Source organism: Lagopus muta, chromosome 2 (genome assembly GCF_023343835.1).
Source record: "Lagopus muta isolate bLagMut1 chromosome 2, bLagMut1 primary, whole genome shotgun sequence".
NCBI classification, from domain to species: domain Eukaryota; kingdom Metazoa; phylum Chordata; class Aves; order Galliformes; family Phasianidae; genus Lagopus; species Lagopus muta.
This window is the reverse complement of record NC_064434.1, coordinates 80,286,110-80,307,718: the sequence shown is the minus strand read 5'-3', so window position 1 is coordinate 80,307,718 and position 21,609 is coordinate 80,286,110. Positions and strand designations below refer to the sequence as shown.

The following is a 21,609-nucleotide window of genomic DNA, read 5'->3' as shown; positions in this document are numbered from 1 at the left end:
TAAACATGTCCTTACAGAGGTGAGCACAGCAGATTCCAGGTTATACACAAATGACTCTTCAGGTTCTCCAGGCACTGGCTGATGTCTTCCGTGTGAAGTGTTAAATCTCCAGACACTGACTAAAAACTACCCACTGACAGAGAAAATATTTTGTTAGTTTAAGTTTATTAGATGGTAGACCTAATTAAAAGTTCCAGTGCGTGGTAAATGCTTCTTTAATTACAGTGAAACAAGAACATTAGAATTGTGGTTTTGTAGAGAAAGTACATCTAATTAGGCTGGTATATTTTAGGGTATTATTTCTATCCATTCGAAATACACTGCACTTCATGTTGCTTATTCCAATCAGAGCTGTACAGAAATGTGTTCCAAACAAAAACAAGAAAGAAAAGAAAAAAACTTTTTTTTTAATTTCCTCCTCCACTTTTTTTTTAATGTTTAATTTATTCTTAATGAAAGAAACTAGACTGAGAGTCCCCAGAGGATGCATTCTCTTGTTTGCGCACAGAACAGATAACCAGCACTGCGTGGATCAGTACTGGGATCTTTGCTAAGAGCAACTGGGGAGCTGCAAAGCTGTTGCTCAGTCTTCTATCTTACCATGTACAGTAGCAACAGTGAAGTCATGTTTTTATGACACGGACACTCATTCAGTAAGACGAAAACAATCTCACTCAATTTATCCTGCCAAATGCATTTCTACATAGTTGCACTGCCAGAGGCACAATCCTGCTCTTCTCCCACATACATTCCCTGGCTAGCAGGGTAACTAAGCTCAAAGCTAATAGACAACTTGCTCTCAGATACGTGAGACCAAAACTTTATTTCAGACATTTTACATAGGAACAACCTTTGCTTCCCTGCCTCCCCTGCCCCACAGCAAGCTTTGAAGAGCAGCCATGCAGAACTGCTCCTTTTATTCATCACTGACAAAAACAGATATCTAATTGAGGTGACTGCAATGGAAATGCTAAGTCATGGTCTGGAGCAATGATTGAGCACCTGGTGAGAAGGCAGGGCCAACCCAGGGGAGCTCAGGTGCATGCAATGAACCTGAGTGACTGGAAGGGTGGAGTCAGGATCCACCCCTTCCCAGACCTCATTTAAGTGTTGGCAGTGGAGATAGGAAGGCATCTCTTGATGGTGGTCTGTACCTACCTGATGCCTTTCAAAGGTAAGCAGATTTATTTTTTTCCTATATTTTTGTGGCTGCTGCACTTGGGCTTGTTCTCATTTGTTGTAGCTAAAGACAAACCTTGCTATCATTGCAGTACTTTCCATCCCATTATAGAATTACAGTGACTATATTGAAGAAAAAAAATATATAAAAATAGTGCTTTGTAGTTGAGAATTTGCTCTAACAAATACTGTGTTCTTTGTGTCTGTTATAGTTTCCATGGAAATAAATTGGAGGCGTTACTTTCAGAGCAACCTACATATATGTGTGTATATACAACTGTGTATGTGTGAATATATGCCTTATAAGTATTTGTAAATATGAAACAGTGGGGATATAAGAAAAAAAAATCTCTGTAGGCTGCTGGATTGTTCTGTGTTGGCCAATTGAAATTTAAAGGGAAAGAGCATAAGCACACACATGGGCTGCAAATAGGCCTTTTCCCTATCTATGCACCTGGCACTGAGAGCCAGCTGCTCCAAACCAAGTGCTGGAAATCACAAAGCAAAACTAAACTAGGACCAGCTCAGGGAAGGATATTATCTGTTGTCCTAGGACTGCATATACAAAAGCAGGGTGCTGTGCTGCCTGAGTATCCGGTATGAGCACAGGGATAGCCAATGGAGCTGGGTGTTGCAGAGGAATTGCTCTGGGTGCTGTGCTGTTATAAGAAAGCTGCTATTTTTCCATGAAGAGGTCTGTGCGTGCTAGTTCTGCAGGTAGATCTTACAGACTGTTGTCTTATGGACTTCTGAAGGACTCAGGCTAATGTTGCACTCTACCAACTGGCTCAGCAGTTGTCAGTAAGTCATAGATGTTTGCTATCTGCTTTTGGGGTCCTTCCTCAAAATTGTTTCCCTTATTCCTTAGTTTTGCTCTGTTCAGAACAGAGGCAGCAGGCCCAATGCAATAATACCAACACCTGCAAATGGTGGTAGAGACCCTCCAGCTGGGCTTTATAGCATTGTTGTACCTTCTAGACTCTCTGTAGCAGCAGTAGTGGATCACCTGGTCTGTTCTTCATGCTTCTGTTAACCCATCCCCAACAAGCCAGTGATTGACAGCAGTTAGACCTGCCTAGAAAGAAAACTGTCCTGCCCCTACCTCAAGCTGCAGTTGTCTGCAGGAGCAGACAGGGATGTAAGCTCTATTCTTAACAAGGGTGGAAGAGACCAGAACACAGCCTGGATGTAACTCTGGGAAGGAAAGTGACTGGGCCCATGGGTCACATGGGTGAAAGTCCTTCTGGCTGCAACATCAGCCGGAGCAAAGCTGACATAGCCCTGAATCTCCTCATTTCTGTGTATAGGCTGATCTGCAAATGGGCTCTGGCAGGAAGAGCCCCCTGAGGGGTACTATCACACCGATGCCCAGATGTGTTATGAAGATTGTTCTTGCAGCTTTCTCTCAAGCATCTGATAGCAGCCACTGTCAAGGTTGAGATAAGGGCATAAAGGGACATTCATTTGGTCTGCTACAGCATTTCCTGTGTTTACAGTGGCCTTCTTTCCTCCCATTCTTCATGCATAGATATATATATGTATGTATGTCTCTTGGCTTCACGACTCCCATGTGTTCCCAAGCAGTGACTGTGTCTTTGTGTGCTGGGCAGGGCTGAGCAGACTGATGCCATTACTGCCATACAAATGGTAGTGCCCTGCCCTGTGCCCCTCCTCCTGGCACAGCCCTCCCCATCCCACAGCTGCCCCATGCAGAAGATGGCAGCTGTTCCACTTGTCCCTGCAGGACTGTGCAGGCTTTCCTACATCCCCCTGCTGACTTGTGCCCTATGTCTTCCAATGCCTGCAGCTCCTTTTTACCCACAGCATCTTCCTCTCAGATTTAATTCCCCAGCAGCACAGCTTCCCACTCAAGGTCCAAGCTGTCTCTTCTTACATGCCAGGGCAGTGGCATCACATTCCCCCACCACAGTCCTTGGTGGCTCTGGCCAAATGCTACTGCAACACTGCTTTGCATTCTCCAGCTACTTGTACTAAATGCTGCAGATCAGAAAACAACTGAAATGTGAGGTCCCAAATTCTCCAGTGGATTGCCAAAATACCATTGGCTGGAAATCTACTCAACATGGTTTGAGGGTCACTGTGAGCTGATTTCCTGTTCCCCTTCTGCTGAGAGTGCTTGGTCTCCTCATTATGGTCACTCTTCCCGCACAACCCCCCATCACCTGGCTGCAGTTCATTCTCTAAGAGTTATCATTTATTTCAAAGACAAGGCATTAAACGGATGATGCCTGCCTTTGACAGCAGGCTCAGGATTTCAGTTTGTGCTATGAAACATTCAGTATGCTCAATAGCTGCCTGTCTGCTCAGCAGCACCTCAGGGCCTCCTTGGCTCAGGGATTCTCTGACCTACCCCACCTCCCCCTGGGCTTTGGAGGTCAGGGTGGCTTACAGAGAGTGAGGAATAAAGCATCCAGATCCCTGCAGGGGAATGCTGAGCCCAGAATATTGTGCAAAGTGTGACCTCCCTCATCACCCCCACCCAGACAAGGCCTATGGGGCTTGGAGGAAGCTTTCTCCTGCTTCAGCTGCATCTGCCTGGGAAAGTCTTAGCCAGCCACGTACCTCCTCTTATGACACATTAAGGGGTGGGGAGACTCAGAGTCATAGAACTGTTGAGGCTGGAAATGACTAAGATAGTCTAGTCCAACTGTCAACCCATCAACACCGTGCTTACTAACCATGTCCCTCAGCACCACATCTAACTATTCTTCTCTTGAAAACCTCCAGAAGCTTTCCTGAAAGCTGTGCTGCTGAACTGAGTGCTTGCAAACCCTCACCAGACAGCTGACGGAGCATAGACGGTAACTGTCCTCCTGGCTCCTACACATCTCTATGAGCCACACAGAACTCAGTTGTCAGATAACTTCACAGGTAAGTAGCAACAGGATGAGAAGCAATGGCTTTAAGTTGTGCCAGGGGAGGTTCAGGTTGGATATGAGGAGAAATTTCATCTCAGAAAGTGGTGATGCAGTCACTGTCCCTGGAGGCGTTCAAGAGCCATGTGGATGTGGCACTGAGGGACATGGTCATGTGGGGATGGACCAGATGATCTTAGAGGTGTTTTTCAACCTTAATGATTCTATGATTTATGATTTTAAGATGGAGAGGGGCCTGGATAACATGACACAAGCTGGAGGTTCAGCTCTTCCTCTGGTACAGGTGCACAAAGCCTCTGCAAAGCTGTCAGTGCAGAGAGCTCTCAGGACTTATGGCTCCTTCCTTCCCTACCAGCTGTCATGGCTCAGCTTTCCCTTGTCCCTGGGCATCAAAAGCACAGACACTGAGGTTGCCCCACACTTGAGCTGAAGGAGCAGACCTAAGTTACTCCAAGCAAAGCATCAGGACTGGAAGGAGATCAGAGAAAGAGAGCCCATGCAGCTGGGCTGTGCAATAACAACATTAGGCTGTCATACCAGCTGTTTCATTACAAGTTCAATGCATTTACCAAGCCTGCTTACTGATTTTCATTTCTCCAACTAGGCAAAAAAGGCAAGAAGAGGTGAGCGGCAGCAGCAGAGCTGCTGGTATGTGAGGGGAGCAGGAGAGCTCCTGCACAGGAGTGACCACTCACGTGAGAAAGAGAGGAAAAGGATAAAGCACATCCATTTGGCTGGGGAAAAGAGGGGATCCTGCTGGCTTGAGAAAACTGCCCCCCTAAGCTGGATGAGTGAACACCTAGAAAAAAAAATGTCAGCTTACTGATCATAATAGGGGCTGAAATTTATTATGTGCTGCATAGCCTAATGGTGTCTGTTAAATCTGCAGACAAAGCACTTGCTGAGATTGTGGGAAATCTACACAATCACCTATCCTGGGGGTCACTGGCGATGATAGAGCATTTCTGTTTTTATAAAGAGAACGTGAAAGAAAATGAACATTTCTGAATACGTGGCTGGAATAGAGAAATGTCCAGAGATTTCCCAGGGTGTAGGGAATATAAATGATGCATGAAGGAATGGGGTTCTCTGTGTTCAGGGAAATAAAACAACCCCCAGCCAATGATTATAGTGCAAGGCTGATTTGACCCATCACCTGCTTTAAAAATTGGGATATTACTGGAAACGTAGTACAGAGGATGCCAAGATTTGTGACAGTATTGTATGATCCACACAACACATTAACCAAGACTATCACAAAAAGCATAGCGTGGACAACTGTCACAAACATAGAGCTCTCCTAGCAAGAAATGATGCTGCAATGGAAGCGTTGTCAGTTCTTGCAGGAACAGCTAGGGTCTGTGTCCAGGTAAGTACAGCAAGGATGAGGTGATGGAAGCAATTGGCTCTGATTACAGATCTCTGGACTCTGCAGTCAAGCATCAGCCCAGACACGTGGCAGCTCCTCATGGCAGCAGTCTGGCGATAGGAAGGGAAACACTCCTGGCTTCTCACTACTGAAACCCCAAGCCTGACGGTGAGGCTGGGAGAAAACAGGTGGCTTCTCCCACTGGCAGCTGGGCTCAGTGAATAGGAATGAAGCAGTCAGGTCATCCTCCTGTGGAGATGACTGGACCTAGGAGGTGCCAGGCAAAAAGAAGCTGGAGTGGGTACTGCTGGGATGGATGAGATAATGTCTGTGCACTGATGACTGCCCTTGTCTGTCTGTGTTTGAAAATAACAGTTAAGCACACATCAAGGTTGCCCAGTACACAGTGCCAGAGCATGGCACTCAGCAATGCTGAGTATCTATGGGAAGATACCGGCCAGGAGTTTGGTGTGACGGCCAGAGACTGGTGCATAAATGGAGGAAGAACATTACTGGGGTCTGGGTTATCAACAGAGTTCCCAGGCAGGCTGCACTGCAACCTGTGCATTACCTGATTCACACCAGCCCATCTGCCAAGGCTGTGCTAGATATTTCCAGGACATAAATTCCTTGCTGCTGCTGAGTAGCAGGAAGCTGCCTGAGCTTCAGCAGCATGAGGAGCTGCAGGAACAGGGATTTCTTAGCATGTTGTCAGTGATAAAAGAGGCAGGCTCCCTCTCCTAGCAGATGACAATAATAACATCAAGGAAAGGATAAGTTCAGTAGGATGCACCCCATAAGGACAGTGCTGGTTGGTGACAACCATCCCTCCTTAGCAAAGGTGCTGTAATGAGCCAGACAGAGATTCAGCTTAGCACGCACATCTTCTGGTTCATTACAGAAAGCAGCAGACACTATTGCTATCAGAGAGAAGTTTCCTTTCTGCCCGCAGCAGTCAGTCTCCTTTGGAGACCCTTTCTCCAGGTCCCAGAGTTCTGTTCTCGGGAGAGGAAGGCAGGCAGCATGGCACAGTTTCCACCCACACACCCAAAAACCTCTTCTCCTGAAACTTCCTGAAACAGGATGGCCTCATCCATGCAGTTCCTAGGCCCTGCTTTTCCTTGAATTAAGCACAGCTCTAACCCATTGATTCCTGTCCAATAATGCAGAAGGGATAACATCCAGGAGATATTTGGGCTTAAGAAGTCAGAGAGAATGGAAAGTGGGGCCTGGAGCTGACGTTGCTTTTGGAATCCAACCAGCCTTGGGAGTTTTATTCAATTAAAGACACTGTTATTTAATAAGAGGCATTTGCACTCAGGCTGCATACAGACACAGACATATGGCAAAGGGAGAGCAGATGGTCCCTAGCAGTGGCCTTTTTCATGCTACCACCAAGACACTGTGACACCACTTCCACCCCTAGGGACTCAGACGTGCAGCAGGGTCCCTTACTGCTGTGGTGCAGCTGCATCTGCCTGGGATGTGGCATAAGGCAGCCCTGGGGGAAAGCAGGCAGGGAGCAAGAAACATTGACCCCACCTGCACCGGGCAGCCCAGCACAACCATCACACTGTGAGATCCCTCCAGTGAATGGTACTCTTAAGAGGACCTTCGGAGATGCTTTGAAGCTCTCTTTGCTTCCGGTAGAAGCTGGAATCTCTTGAGTCAAAATGGGCATCAGAAATCACCGCTCTGCTTCCCACAGCTAAGATATCCCACCATTAAGGTGGGAATTGGGCAGAAGGTCTGGATGATGGCTCTTATCTCTAAGATTTGGTCCTCTAACCAGCTGCTAGCAGTGAAAGAGCTGCATGAGTTGGTTTGAGGTCCCCATTGGGGCACATTTTCGTGTTCCTTCTGGGCCCAAAACTTTTGTTCTAAGTGGCTTAAATAGCTGGCTTACCTGAAAGGAGCTTAGCTGATGAAAAAGCTTGCAGGAAACTCACACCACTGGGAACACAGCACAGCTGGCACTGATATAGTGGAATAACACAATGACAAATGAATTTTCCTTTATTGTTACCGCTTAGGTTTTGTGATCAAGAACCATATCCTCATTTAGAAAATATAACTTAGGTAACTAATAAGGCAGTACACAGGCATCCAGAGGGATTTTATCCAGAGGCACTTCTTTGTTCAGTGCACATGAACAAAGAAGAACAGCCTGAGGGTTTTCAAATCTTTTGACCTGGAGGAAGAAGGGCATCAGGCCAAAACAAACAAAAAAAAAACCATGGTCCCTAATGGTCTAAACCCAGATCTGCCACCTGGCAAGGGGGTCAGCTAATAGGTAGGAGCCATTTGGGAAAACATAAAGTATCTGAGTCCTACACAAGACTGTTACATAAGTCTCTGCATTATCAGGCTCAGGGCTCATCCCCAGTTTAAAATGGGGCAGGTAGCTGGGCTTCTACCTTGGACTTCCATGTCCTGTAAGACAGAGAGCTGGGCTGCCATGCAGCCAACCTAGCAGGAAAGCATTTCCACATCAGGCTGTACAGCACAGAAGTCAGCACACATCAGACTTTCATTATCTTGCTGTAACTTGGCCTCTGAATTCTGAGCTCCACCAACAGTGGTTTTCATATTTTTTTCAACACAGTGTGAAATTTGCTGGTGTTGCTCGTGCACCCTTCGTTCCATGCACTGTTTCAAGGCTATCTCCACTCCCAGTCTCATCTCGCAATTCTATGGATTTTAAAACCTTAATGTAGCATCAGAAAGAAGATTTCTTTCTAATTCCCGTGGCTGCTGTGGTATTCACTCCCCATTGTTCCCCGCTGCCCTTGAAAAATTATTCAGGCTCATTGTGAACTCCCAATCTCCGAGCAGACTCCTGAGCTCTCTCTTGGTGTGCACCTACTTAAAAGCAAAACAAACACCAGTGCACAAAAGCTTTCTGTGTACCTTGCTACCTAGAAAGCAATTCAACCCATTATATCTCCTCCAGTGGTTTTAACACACAGCATCTCAGGGGTGGGTGCAATGAACGTTAGTCATAAGCTAATCAGAAATGGAGGTGCTTAAATAATTCATTGGCTTCCTTTCTTCCTGGAGAACTTCAGTGCACAGCCCTGTCATGCCATCCATGCAGCGCTACCAGAAGGCAGCTCACTTCACAGAGGGCATCAGTCAGCTCAAAGACAACAGGGCAATTGCTGTGACAAGCTGTGCTCCAGAAGCTGTGGAGCATCCTGCTTAGGGGAGCACTTCTGGATCCTAGAGGAGCAAGAGGAAGGCTTGCTGTACCTCTGATCCCCCAAGTACTTGAATAGCTTTCTGAAATGCAAAAAACCCAGAGCAAATATCTTCGGAGAAGTACCAAGCTTAGGACCATCCAGGGTCTGCAAGGTTTCTCTAAAGCTCGAGAAATGGGAAGAGAGGAAGAATTCAGACAGCACACCCCAGGGCTGCACATGGAGCTGCTCTGGAAGCGCAACTACAGAGCAGGGAAAAAGGAACTGCAGGCAGCCAGGAGGGCAGTGCTGGGCCCAGCACAGATCCATGTGTGAGCTCTGCCATGCCAACCTAATGACCCCGAATCACGGCATCCCTGCTGCCTGATGAAGGCTGCTTTGTACAGAGAAGGCTGGCTTGCATGACTGCAACGTATCGGCATGCTGCCAAGGGAGTAATTCCCCTGACAGGGCAGGGACTCTGCTGACCTTCTGCAAAGAGTCGCTGTGATACTAAAATTAGAGGCTGAGTTCAAACAGAGTGGGGCTGCCTGTGACTTGCAAGGGGAAGTCTAATGCTAATGGGTGCTTCTGGGACTATGTAAATGGAGGGAGCCCAGTGCCTCTTCCAGAAAAGGCATCTAATGAATGGTCAGGACACAAGGCAGGGACACAAATGATGCTCTGTGGAGGGGCAGGAGCCCGGCTCACACCAGGAGCCACAGTGATATTACCATGAAGGAGGCAGGCAGCAATCTGTGGCCATTTGCTTCCAGCAGGTGGGCAACATTCAAGAAGTGCACAGGTTGGGCTGAGGAGCTGGGATGGAGGCAGGGATGGGACAAGGGCAGTCTCCTAGCAGAAAAGCAAGGCATGCTTTTGGCTCAGCACTTCTTCAGGTCATTAATTCTCCCAGAGAACAGTTGGGCTGAGTAAGAGAACTGAACTGCAAGATAGATTTACTGCTACTCTCTGTGTAGGGAAATGCATAGACTCCTGTAACCCACATCTACACAAGCCCACTTCTCTGGCTCCTCTGGCTCAGGGTGCATCACTCAACCAGCATCCCACAGATGGAACATTTGCCACCTCTCTCTACTCCCCTCTTGCAAAAAAAATGAGTGCAAGCAGGAACATACTTACAGCAAAGAAGCGTTTGTTCAGCACCCTGAAAATAGCAAGGAAAGGCCTCCAAGACTAATACCAGAAAAGAAGCTCCTTATGGCATGGATCACAAGACTGCATTTCTGTATATACTGCTTTGTATAACCACGTGTCATCAAGCTTTGCCTAGTTATCTTCACCATTAGCAGGATAATTCCTTGTGGCAAGGAGTCCCACAGCTTAGCATGTGCTGTGCAATCAGTACAGCTTGGTTTGCAGTATTGCATTGCCTGGAGGAGCTGAACTTGCTTCGATTCACACTGTGAATTCTCCTTGCTCTCAAGAAGCTGGGAATAAGGGAGGCTGTGAGACATCCATTAGTCCACAAACCTTGTTGGGCATTCCATTTAATCCCCTCAGATCCATTTCCTTTCCAGTGCATGCAGAGCACAGACAGCAAAGGATTTTTGCAGGCCTGTAAATTTGTCTCTCCTTACCTGAGGGTGCTACATGCAGCTAGATAAAAGCCTCCACTCTAAACACCTCACTCTCAGCTAATCACTCAAGACAGACAGTATTGCCCCCAGTCCAGCTGGTAAAAAGCACCTTTCAGGTTTTAGGCTTCTGTGGACTCCTCTGTAAATAACTCCTCCCCTTTCATGCCTGAGCACAGTCCCCAGCTTTTCCTACAAAGGAGCCATGTACATTTCTTTCCCAATACCAGCACATAGGTGGAGAAGCTGGGCAACCCCATCCCTACCTGCTAACAGTTGAGCTTGAGGCATCACCCAAGTTGGAAGGGACCCATAAGGATCATCAAGTCCAGCTCTTTAAAGGAAGCACTCACTCTCCCTCGCCCATCCCAGCAGCAGAACAAACCCTCCTTACCTCCTCATTACAGCAGTCTCTCAGGATTCCTGTTTCCTCTCTGCCACATGTCAAAACCAGATTCATATTTCAATATCCACACAACCTTTAATGGATCATGGTTAAGAAAAAAAATAAATCAATATGCTTTCCCTCATTTCCTCACATCCATCTGCTTAATGGAGGAAATAACTGCTGCCCAAGACCTTGAAATTCAGTGGGTCTTTTTCGCTTCACATAGATGTACTTGACCATGACTATAAAAAAAAACCACAAACATAAAAGTTTCAAAATGAAACCAGTCCTTTCTGTTTTTCAAAGGGAAAAATGAATGGTCTAAGTATCTGGTAGAGCAAGAGAGGGGAGCTTAATTGGAGGTAAATCCAGGAGGATCATACAAGGGTTTTCCTTAGAAGCCATCAAGAAATCAACCTGCAGCTCCCCAGGGATTTCAGAAGAGTACCACAAGCTCAGCAGCGCAGAGCAGTTCACCATTTGCCTCCCCTTTTCCCACCCATCTCAGTGATGGGTGAGTGAAGAAATGTTCTTCCCCTTTTATTCAGTAGCATAGGAGAGAAGTGTTCATAGAGATGGAAAAGAAGATAGTTTCATAGCCCTGTCACTTTCTTACTTGTTATCATCCACAACTTAATGGCTAGGATGGTGATAGAGATCCCTTTTCCCCTTTGCAAAGTTACAGCTCAGTGCCAGTAACTGTCAAGAGTGAAGATATGAGAGCAAACCAAAGGCCAAGAACATTTGTCATTGCACTGTGCTTTGCTGGAAGGGGCGTATATTAAACTGAGGGGATCTGGGATGGGATAGGGTACTGGCAGATCATGTGTAGAGATAGAAGCAAGTTCCCAAACATATGGAAAATTCAAGGGAAACCCATAGAAGGCAAACGCTTGGCCAACACACTGGGCCACGTAGCAGAAGGTACAGCAGACAATACAAAAACAGCAGCCAGGACAATGCCAGTGCTGTGTGCTCCTGTATTCCCACAGCATCTGCACTTTCCATGCCTTATCTTCATCACCCACAGAGTGCCCTCTCTTACCATCCCCTTTATAGGCCAAGAAACAATTTATTTATCCAGGGCCAATTGATGCACTCATCCTCTTGAATTTAGTTTCACTCTATTCCCTTGTGCTTCAGATTCCCATTAACAGAGGTTTGAGACAGAATACCAGCTCTTACAGCCCTCTACTAAGCTGTTTACTGCAGCATCTCTCTGAAGAGAGAAAAAATGTAGCCTTGGTGTCAACTCCCATTTTAACTGTACAATCAGTTAGCAGCCCATTACCATAATAAGGAGATTAAAAATGCTGAGAAATACACCACTAGCTTGTGACTGGAAACTTCACTGCTGCCTTCCTGAGGCCCCCCTGTCATTTTCCTACAAGCGGTGGACACAAGGAAGCAGGCGATTCCTCATCCCACAGACTCTCAGAGGAACTGAATCAGGCCAGGTGTATAATCAGTGGATATTAAGGTGTATAATCAATGGATATTAAGATGTTATAACCACAAAAAAGAACAAGAGAGTTAGGCAAAGTAGACTAAGATAATAAGAGAGAATAAATGGAAGGCTTACCCTTATGCTGAGCTCACCACAAAACACCAAAAGAGGGGATCTCCAGAAGAGATCCTTCCCCACTGGTAGCCAGCTCTTAAATAGGTCTAGGAGGGGTGCAGCCAGGTTCCACCCCTTCCGGCAGCACAGTGAATTGCCTTCAGCTGTGCTCCTCTGGCTGACTCATGGCTCACCTCAGGTGATCAATCAGAGGTTCAGGCCGTGACTCAGTAGTTCCCATACACCAGGTCACTTGTTAGTCACCTGCACCAAAGCTAAATGCCTCACTAAATGGAAAGCAATGGCTGCAGAGACTCCAAATTTATTCACAGGGCACCATCAAAAAACCTTTTGCCACTACAGTGAAGCCTAAGTGTTCTACAAAAGCAATTATTTATCCATCAGAATGCTACTGTTCTATGTGAGATCATCAAAAGCTGGGTTTGACTTCTCCCCTCAAGCTCTGGTTTGTTTTCTGATCAGCTGATCAACTCGGGGCTGATGCAGTGCAGGTGGTCAGATTTCCATTGTCTGAGCTTGCAAACGGCTCAGCTCCCTGTCCATGCACGTCAGTTGAGCAGGCAGTAAAGGTGCTGTAAGCCACAGTCCTACTTCTATCTCTTGGGTGTCCCCAGATCAGGCAGCAGTCTGGGATGGGCAGAGTGAGATGCTGTGGTTTGCTGCGCCAGCTGACCTCGTCCCAAGACCCTCAAATTCATTTCCTGGAGACCTAAAGCAGATTGCAAGAACACAAGAAACACCTCATTTCCCAAGCCCTGTTTTCTGTTAGTATATTCTGAGCTAGAGAATAGAAACTAAGGCTAGGGGAGCTGTTAGGAGAGGAGAACACATTTACCAACACCCACATGCCTGTAATTAAACCACTAGGACAATGCTGAAAGCATAGGATGAAATACCTTCTCCATATTTACCTTGTGTCTTGGATCTCCTGCATCCCACAGACCCAGGATACACTTACCTCCTTCAGCCTGAGAAGGAGCACAGCCACTGCAGGGTCCAAGTCCTGAGCTAGAACAGGAAACTGGCTTTGAATTGCAAAGATGAATGGAAGCTTTTTAATACAGGTTGTTTACTGGCAGTACTCTAACAGTGCTCTGCTGCAGAGGAGGCACAAAGCTCCAACTGTAGGTGATCATTAAAACTCTCTCCCCAGTATTCCATTTCCCCTCCTTCCCCACACCTGCTGCCCTGTCCTCACTCAGTCGTTTCCCCATCTGTGCTCCCCCAGAAACCTCCAGCTTTACTTACTGCAGTGTGACCCTGTAAGCTCTGATCCTACTGTGCCCTTCTACGCTCCCAGCAGTAACAGCAGCAGGAGCCTCTTACACTACAGTAGGTGTCCCAAGAGCTGGGTATGACTCAGGAGGGGCTGCATGGGAAGCAGAGCTGTGCCCCGCAAGGCAGCAGGCATGGAAGCAGCTGGTAGTGTCACCTTGAACACAGGGCTTCACCATTTTGGGCTGCATATTTTTGAAACTAACACTCTCTCTACTTGTCCCCAGCGATGTTTGTCTTCCACTACATGAGTGAATGCAGTTTCCTCCCCAAAATATCCTGTGATGATCTGGGGTTTGAAGTGTGTCTACGAGTACAAATGCCACCTGAAGGCAATGGGAAGGAGAACCACCCTGGTGAGATGAGCAAGAGCAGGGTCTGCCCAAGCTGCCGATGGCTGTGCATATAATTGAGATGAGACAGCAACGAGTCAGAGGGAGGGGGAATGCTCACTGGGATCCCTGAAGAATGCAACATCTGCTGCATGTCTGCTTCACTCTGGATGAGTGCTGCCTATCCCAGCGGATGTTGGGAGCTGGGCTGTGGGTAGGGATGGTGCTCCCGGGGGGTCCTCCTGTGGCACCTCTCCATGAAGGTCTCAGGAGCTAGATTTGCCACTCAGCCATCTGGAATAGGTGATCACAGGAGGCTGCTGCTCCTCAGTCTGTCACACTCTTAAACTGTGCTAATGTCATTCAGATGTTTCACAATGCAGCCCTGACAAGCAAGCATGAAATTAAGATGTTTGTGGAGGTGCCCAAGTGGGAAATGACAAGAGGGCAGTGGAGAAAGCAAGAGGGGGGGCACATCCAGAGGCAGGAGGCTGCACTGGGGAATACTCTTTCCACTGACTGCCGTGGCTGTACCACAGCCCAGACCAGCTCAGATGGCAGAGCTGAAACAGCAGCTCTTCCAAACCAGGAAAAACTGGGCCTCTTCTTGCACCAAACCAGGATTGGATCCACAACAACCCCTTGTGTCCTTGCTGGGCAGGGGTCCAGGCATTCATCCCAGGTGGGAAAGGGCTGGAAGGTGTAGCATCTGCCTGCACCCCAAGGACCCCATGCTGCCACCATGGTCCTGGCACAGGAACAAAGTGCTGAGGGTAGTGGACTCCCTTGATGCTGTGGTTTCCTCAGTGGGGAGCTGACATGGGGCTTTAAAACCCTTCCTAATTAAGGAGCTGGCCAGCCTGCACAGCAATTAGTTTTGATGCATCCCCTGTTTGAAAAAGTCTGTGTTGGAAAATATCCCCAGTTTCAGCAATTAAATAACCTCCTTCCCACTCCTCCCAGCCTCCTCACTTGCAGAAATGCCCTTTGTGCACAGCTTTTATCCAGTGTGCCCAGTACCCTGTGCTGGCACTGAGATGGAGCATGTGTGGGGCACACACACCGCGTGAAGCAGAGGGAGAGCATGGGGCCATTCAGGCTGGAAGGATGCAGATCTTTGTAGGGTGACTGCCCACAGCCACCAAGGTTAGCACAGCTCCTTCCCATCTCCCCACCCTCAGGGCAGGCAGCCCTGTGCCTCAGTTTCCCCTGCTACAAAATAGCAGTGAAGCAGCAGGAACGAGGATACTGCCCTATGGCTATTCAGAATCACCAAATCATTAAGATTGGAAAAGGCCTCTAAGATCATCTAGAATTTATTGGAACACTCTTTCTTTCCTTTTCCTCTGCAACCACACACACACACACACCCCAAAAAAAAAAAAAAAAAAAATCACTTTCTTCAAAATAATCCATGAAAATATTTCATGCATTCAGATACATCATTTTCTATTTTTCCCTTTATATCCCACATGGAAAAAGAGAAAGAAAAGAAAGCACATCATTTTTGTACATATTTGTTATTTTTTTCCATCTACTAGACATTACAATTGACAGAAACAACAATCTGCTACCCTAAAAAAGTGCCTAGAAAAGAGGCTTTATTCTCAAACCAGCAAGTATTTCCAAAGAAATAAGCCAACCATTTCCAATAGGAAGTTGCTGGGAGCAAAGCCTGTGTCGTGCATTTGTCCTTCTGCCATGAGCAGCAGCACTTTTGTTCTGCATCCTCCTGCTCTGTGATGCCCTTGCCATGGGCATCCCCCTCCCACAGAGACAACTTAGAGCTCCTCAGGGCCTCTTCCACCATCACAACCCACCTCCTTCTCCCATGCTTTCCTTTCTCCCCTTTTCTTTTCTCTTTGTCTTCCCCTCAGATACTGTCACCTATTTCCATCCCATTTTGCCCACACCTTCCTTCAGTCCCTTCTTTCTTCCTTGCTCCCACACCTCCCACTGCCTCACCCTCCTTCTCCCCCTCATCCCTCCAGCTCCCCAAGGAGATCTCTAATGACTTAAACGTAATGCCAGCCTCCTTTATCTTCAGTAGCCCTCCTTGCTGGATCCCCAGGAGGACTCATCCATGCACAGTAATTAGGAAACCAGTGCCTGGGACTGCTGCATTTGTGATGTCAGCATGGAGATCCTCCCTGTCCTCTACAAAACAGAGGAGAAGCTCTCCATAAGGTCAGCAGCACCACCAACACCCTGACAGAGGCCACCAGAAACCATCCCTGGGTCCCTCAACACAACTTCTGGATTTCCATGAATCTCAGAGAGTGCAGCCCTTCCTTCTGGTGCTCTCTCCAAAACCTCAGCTTTTCCTCTCCCCTTTTCTCTCGCCAAAGCATTCCAGACACAGCCAAAGCCAGTGCCTCTCTTGTGTGCTGATGAAAAGCTTCATTTTGAAGGGCCTCTTGGGAAATGCTTCCCATTACAACTAATTCTGTTGTTCCTTAATACTAGCTGCCCCTCACCTCTGCTTTGTCTTTGTTAGCCCTTATTTGTGGGAAAGCAAGATCTCAGAATGGGATTCATTTCACTGCTTTTTTTCTCTATCTGAGTAAGTCACCCTAGGGTCTCTGCTTAGTCAGTGAAGAAAACAGCCTCCTCCATGACGTAATTTGTCTCATGCTGCAGTCAATGTCTAAACCAAGCCAGACAAACCAAGCCTTCTGAGCACCCCGTGCTCTCACTGTGGGTGAGAGAGCAGGAGCTCATGGGGTGGGAAGTGTTCAGGTGGGTGATGAGCTGGTGGTTTGTGGTGGCAGGGAGGGACATGCAAGGATGAGGCAGCGGCGTCACACGGGGAGAGTCCCAGATCTGAGGAGGAGAAAAGGTGCCTCTTTTTGCCCTAAATCTCAGCTCCTCCAGCTCACAAGGGGAGCCTGCACTGAGATAGGGAAGACAGCACTGCTTTCACTCAAGCTACAAAGAGAGAAAGACTCTCATAAGGCACCATCTGGTTTTTAATTCTTTTTTTTTTCTTTTTCTTTTCTTTTTTTTTTTTTTGTCACTGAGGGGTCATTTCTAACTGATTGCAGGCTTTGGAAACCCTCTTTACAGCAGTGTTTTATCTCACACACCCTGATGCACAGAGGCAGCAGGCTCACTGCGTGCCGGCCATTCCCGAGCAGCTCAGGGATAGAGCTGGAGGAGGGTAGAGGGGGAATTAAATCCCAATTTCAGATGCTCATTGCAGGATAATTATCAAAAGGCAACAGTAAGCTGGGATGCTTGCTAATTAGGCCACATTCTTTATGACTTGTTATTCTAAGATGTCATTTGACAGACTGGGGTAGGGGGCTGGGGGTAGAATGTGCACATAAAGTTGTTTTTAATTACATTTGGTATGCTAATTTCTGATATAAAATAAATATTTACCAGGAGCAATATTTCTTCATTTCACGCTGGCTGCACTGTGGCATTTATCGAGGGTTACAAACAGGCTGCTATCACCCGGCCCTGCCTGCTGGCGTGTCGTCCCCTCTCCCCTCCCTCCGGAGGGCCAGATTCAGTTGCAAGGCAGGAGAGGAACGCGACTGGGAAGGAACTGCAGCATCTTTCCCCGTGCCTGGTGGCAGTGTGCCATTTTCCATCCAAACACCCTGTGGAAGGAGGTGAAGCCCATGGCCAGCAGCTGGCTGAAGCTGCAGGGCTGATCACTCCTGAGCCTGCTCCCATTCTCCATGGAGGTGGAAGGTACTGCTGTACTGCTGCTCTCTCCTGCTTTCAGTGTTATATCTGGGCTAGATGTCTGCTACTAACGATCCATCAAGGGAGAAGCTGGATTTCTTTGGGTTCTGAGACTTACCAAATTACCGGATTACCAAAGGATGTGGATTACTTCCATCCAAGCCTCATCCCTGGAGACACTCCAGGTCAGGCTGGATGGATTCTGAGCACCTGATGTAGCTGTAGATGTCTCTGTTCACTGCAGGGGAGTTGGACAAGATCGCTTTTGGAGATCCCTTCCGACTCAAAAGATTCTATGATTCTGTGATAGTAGAACTACCCTGTACTAACCAAACCGTTTTTCTGTGTATCTGAAACTCACGTCCCTTTTGATGTAATAACATTTGAAGTTAAAGCACTCAGTAACTCACCAGGGCAATGGCAAAGAGTTTTGGGGACTGAGAAAACAACCTCTGGGGGAACAGAAACAGAAGGAAGGAGCCCACGTGAGGAATAGAACTCTGGGGATGGCTTTGCCTCTTGCTGTGTACACAGACATATAATGCACTCTGTTGTTGTGACTACCATTTTGCAGATGATACTTGGTAGTTAACTAATTTTACACCCAAGCTGAAATTTCTCAGGAGTGCCAAATGGTTGTATGCTACTTAATATTTAATGCATACTACTCCTCCCCTCAGGAGCAAGTTGCATTCAGAATGCCAGTGCAAGCAGATTGCTCTTAGTCTAACACCTGAGGTATGGGTGCCCAGGGCGGCCAGCTGTATGGTGACACTGTCTCTGACCTTGCTTGGATCCTTCCACTCATGGTAGATTCCACCCTCTGATTTCTTCACTGGTGATGTTTTGGGTATCATTCAGCACGCAAGATGGAAGGCATTCAACACGATTCTGTTTTATCCATATCTTCCCAAGTGCTCCATATCATATTTGCTGTGTTCCAGCTAAACCCTGATAGGTTTCCTCAAAGCCTTTTCTAAGCTTTGCTCATGATAACATTTGAGTGCCACAGGTATTAATAAATTGCTCATCAGCAGCTTCCCAGCTGAATTAGGTATTTTTATTATCTTCATAACTGAGGAACTGAGGGACAGAAACAAAGCCAAATTTATTCAGAATCCTCATTAATTTGGCAAGCTAGGTTTGCACTGATCTTAAAGTCTGATTTTTCAGGGTTTACATGGGATTTTATGTGTCCATATCACCAGTTCATCCGGGTATAAGGGATAGCACAAATAAGGAAGAGGAAAAATGAGTTGCTCCCAGTGAGCACCTTATCTCACACAGCCTGCCCACTGACACCGAAGATCTCTTTCCCATCCTTCCCTGTGTGCAACCCTCAGGAAGGGAGCAGCCTCCCACAGAGGGCAGAGGTCTTTTAGCAACAGTGCTCCAGAGTGCTCTGTGTGCTAAAAACTCCATCGTGTTATGGCAGTGTAAGAGTTGCACAAAAGCTCTCTGTAGATGCTGGAAACAATGCCAAACTGGATTGTAGGAGCCATGGGATGAAGGAGCAGTCACGTTGCAGATGGTCTCTACAGAATATGCATGGGATGGGGAATTTTCAAAAGTGCATATCTTGTCAGAGGGGCAGCTTTAGCTAGGTGGGGTGGTATTTTGCAAACACTGAATCCTCTCTCCAAGACATAAGCTTGCACTTTCCAGACACTCATCTGTCAGAATTTTGTTCTGTGTGGTCAGAACAGTGGTGTTTATTCTTCCCCTAATCTTCTCTTCAGAAATGAATGGCCCACTTTAGTTGAAACATTAAAACAGCCTGAAGCATATTTCCAGCTTTGAATACCCCAGCTTGCTCAGTTAACATATGGATCAACTTTGGAGCAGGCACAGAGGAATTATGGTTTGGAAACTAATGGCTCTAGTGCAGCAATGAGAACAAGTTTAAGCAGAGTCAAGCTGGCAGTCAAGGTATAAGCTTTCTGGCTTCATTCTATTTTGAGTCTCATAAAAGTGACGTTCTGCTGCTGCTGGAAAGCCCAGAGATGACACCAGACCTGTACTGAACCAGAAGGCTTTGCTGATATAGCACAAGGATCCCCAAACAATATTCCCTTAATTCCTCTCTCCCCCAAGGCTAAGGCAGGCTCAATAACTCCTGCACTTCATTTCCAGACTAGTTTTTATTTCTTTCTTTTGGAGAAGACTCGAACGTGTGGAAGAGACCTTACCAAGCAGACTTCTGTGCTCATTGGGAATCACAGCTCTGCCACCTGCCTTACAGGTTGGGAGAACAAAGGAAATCTAATCCCACAGACGGCTTTCTTTGTGCTCCAGGGATGGTTTCCCTTCGTCTGGAGGTTCTCCACACACCCCTACCTTCTTCTTCAGTTCAGTCTCTGCCAAGTCTCACTCCATTTGAATTCACTTTAAAGGCACTCTGTAAAGCCTCTCACAAAGGGTTTCATAATGTGTTCCAACAGGAGCCATCAAAAAAAAAATCCCCTCCTTTATTATCCCAGCTGGAGAAAGCTCTGTTTCAGTGCTCTATAAAATGGTTGTGTATCGTGCCCAGAGGGTCTTTGCTGTGCATTAAAGCCCAGGGTGGGTGAAATGTCAGCTACAGTTCAGCCAAGATAGGGTCCCTTAGGTTTTGAAATGCAGTCAGAGGCTCCCTTAATGTCACCCTGTCCTCCTAATGGGTATAAAAAGGACACAGGGGGCACCAAATGATGAGAAATTAACATAGAGGCTGTGTTCATTCTTCCTCAGCCTGGAATGTCATCGTTCCTAAAGCGTTACAAACTGGCAGGCAAGCCAGATACAGGGGCCAGCTCTGTTAGTAGAAGCCTGGAAAGCACATGGAGAGGACACGTATCATTGCCCCCACGTCTGCTGAAGCTCATTTATTAGGAAACCTCAGAGGAATTTACAAGCATAAGCTGTTATACCCAACGGTTGATGACTGGGATCAAATCCTGCTGCAGTCCCCCTAACCACAGACCTCAGCCACTCCACTTCCCAAGCACGACTGTTCTCTGAGGACCACATAGAGAACACAAAGTATACAGAAAGAAGATAATTCCTCTGGACATCCAGCAGCAAAGAAGAAATGCCAGGACTGACAAGAGCTGAGTTCTTGTTCTCATTGCTTAAACTGTGGCCAAATCAGAGCCCAGGATCCCAGTCCCCTGAGTCTGGCCCTGACAGCATCCTGTACAAAGCCTCGTCCAGTGCATTGCCTGGTTAACGGATGAGACCCTCCTTCCTCTGATGAGAGGAGACAGACTTGAGAGATGAACCTCACATGGCTAATCCTCTACCTTTCATGCAAGCAAAAAGCTCTGTCAACAGTCCTCAAACAAAATGAAAAAATAGAAGGGTGGTTTATATTTAGCTGATGCTGTGTAACCTGCAGTATGCATGCTAATTAGCTGGGGAAAGTAATGAGCTCAACCTGAAGCATGAAGAAGAAAAGTGTCTGAAAACAAAGATTTTATCCTAATTGTTGAAACTAAAAAATTATTTCTGCTGGGATGTTTGTTCGTTTTCTTGTTTTTATGGAGCAAATCATATGGGGAACTCAAATGGATAATGTCTGTCTGTTAAATATCCAGACTCCAAAGAGCTGCTGCACTCAGTGTTCCTGTCTGGTATTGCCGGAGCAGCTGGGGCATGAACCAGCGCTACAGACTGTGACCCATGGAACTCCATATCAAGGTCTACTGAAAACATCTTTCTCCCCTTAATTAGGAAGGACAGTGGGACAGGAAGACATCTGACTCCAGTCAGGGTCAGTGAGGAGTTTTAAAGGATGTTACCCAGAGGGATGGGAAATTGATTTTCAGCCTTTGGTCCTATCCAAAACGTCATTCAAGTTTCAGGCTTTAGCTTTTCTCTTCTAAGTTTTTTTTTCTCAAAGCATCCAAAGGAGTGGATAATCTTTGTCAATCCATCTCTGACAAAGTTCTTTCATTTCTCCTCTCCTCCACTTCTCCTAGCCCATGGGGTGCACAGTCTACCCTCATCCGTTTGAAGAAGAGAAGCAAGTGAATCCTAATCAAGTCTCTTAGGACTTCAAGTTTTCTGCCGTACCTTGGGCAGCTTCTGTTAGCTTTTCCAGGGCTATCAAGCCCTCTGCTAAAATATAGGGACC

At 46.9% G+C, this 21,609-nt stretch overlaps 1 long non-coding RNA gene across 1 annotated transcript; it reads left to right on the top strand.

Annotated features, from left to right (window-relative positions):
* The first annotated feature begins 1,120 nt into the window (after window positions 1-1,120).
* LOC125688950 (uncharacterized) lies at window positions 1,121-5,180 on the top strand. The gene is made up of 3 exons (XR_007374974.1): window positions 1,121-1,174; window positions 3,928-4,071; window positions 4,681-5,180. It is a non-coding gene; the product is annotated as an uncharacterized LOC125688950 (long non-coding RNA).
* Window positions 5,181-21,609: the final 16,429 nt, after the last annotated feature.